Below are 1,802 nucleotides of genomic sequence, written 5' to 3' on the forward strand. Positions count from 1 at the left end.
ACCGTAAAGCAAGAAGAAGACATGTCAGGCGCCGGCTGTCGAGGACGCGCTCAGGACAGACAGTTCAGACATTGCAGTGCATCGGAGGTAAAAAACGATATAAATACTGTTCAGTTTCTTGCACAGACCAAGTTTCGGGTCTTTACACATCAATGTATCGTCACGCGCCGCAGGGTTTCATTTGGTTTTGTGTGTGTATGTTTTTTTTTTACTCCCAAAGCCGTGATTCCCATTCACTTCCATTATAAGACTGACAGACTGCAACGGTTTGAGTTCAAAATCTTCGTTTTGTGTCTTGTCTACATCTTGGATGCCCTGGGGGTAAGCAGATGAACGTCAAATTTTCATTTTTGGGTGAACTATCCCTTTAATATTATTGTGCAACACTTTCCTGACTCATTTTCTCACTAACAGATTTGATTCAAAAACACAAGCTGTTGGTAATTGTGAACCATATCATCGTTGTTTGTTTATATCCTTTGTATTCCACATTCTGAATTCAATTAGCATTGCAGAAAATTAACAGTCAAGAGCATTGCTGGCACCGACCGATAATATGTTTCATTCTCAACTGCTCTGACTACAACAATGACCATCTAATCATGATCAGGACTATTGCTTCTTTAAAAGCGTCTGATTGCGGGCGGTTTCATCATTCGCCCGGGTTCAAATGTCTGCCGACCTCTTCACATAAAACACACTGATCCAAATGATCCGAATGAAACGTCTCTCCACAAAGGAAATCACACATGCAGTGCTGTAAGAGTTTCATCAATCTGACACTCAAACCAGCTTTCTGTCTGCTTCACATTGAGAACCCGGCTAACAAAAGCATTTTCTAAGAATGTTTTGCTGAAGTTGCCATTACGTTCTGAAAATGTTATGGAATGTTCAAAACGTGAACATTATGTGAACATTCCATCATTGTGCAAACATTATGGGAATGTTACTTTTAAATGTTCTCTGAACATTCTGAAACAAGTTGTAACATTTAAAAAATGTTAGCTGAACATCCAACTTGAAACGCTTCTGAAAAACATTCCATGAACAATTTATAAATAATGTTTTTGTGTCAACATTATGATCATTTTGAACAAACTTTCTGTTAACATTACTGGAACGTTTGTTCATAACTTTGAGAGAACCTTGCCAGAACGTTCTGAGAACATTCTCTGTTAGCTGGGAAGAGATCGATCATCTGAATAACACGCATGTACCCAGATAACAAAAAATAAGTTCTAAAAACATTGTGCGAACATTAATTTGAAATTATTATATGTTGTTAAAATGTCCAGTTTCCTTGTTACGATTAGAACATTATTTAAAGGTTACAATAACCTTAGTTCAACATTCTCCTAATCGTTTTTGTACTCAAAATATAATTTACTCTGATCATTTATTTGTAACATTCTAAAAACATTAACATGTCTTTTTGTCAATGTTATTTAAAAGTTTCAATAACATTAGTACAACATTATCCTAACCGTATATTTACTGACAATATATCTTACTCTGAATGTTTATTTGTAACAGTATAAAATGTTAAAATGTCCAGTTTTCTTGTCGTTATTAGAATTTTATTAAAATGTTACAATAATGTTAGTACAACATTCTGCAAACCTTATTTGTACTCAAAATAACCTTCTCTGAATGTTTATTTGTGATATTCTAAAACCGATAAAAGTATAGTTTTTTATCATTAAAATGTTATTTAAACGTTACAATAACAAAAACATTCAGCAAGTACGAATAAAATTATAAGTATGTTCTGAAAATGTTATTTTAAGAACGTTTTCTTTCAA

The sequence above is a fragment of the Sinocyclocheilus grahami genome, unplaced genomic scaffold, assembly GCF_001515645.1.
Source record: "Sinocyclocheilus grahami isolate Dianchi unplaced genomic scaffold, SAMN03320097.WGS_v1.1 scaffold460.1, whole genome shotgun sequence".
NCBI lineage: Eukaryota > Metazoa > Chordata > Actinopteri > Cypriniformes > Cyprinidae > Sinocyclocheilus > Sinocyclocheilus grahami.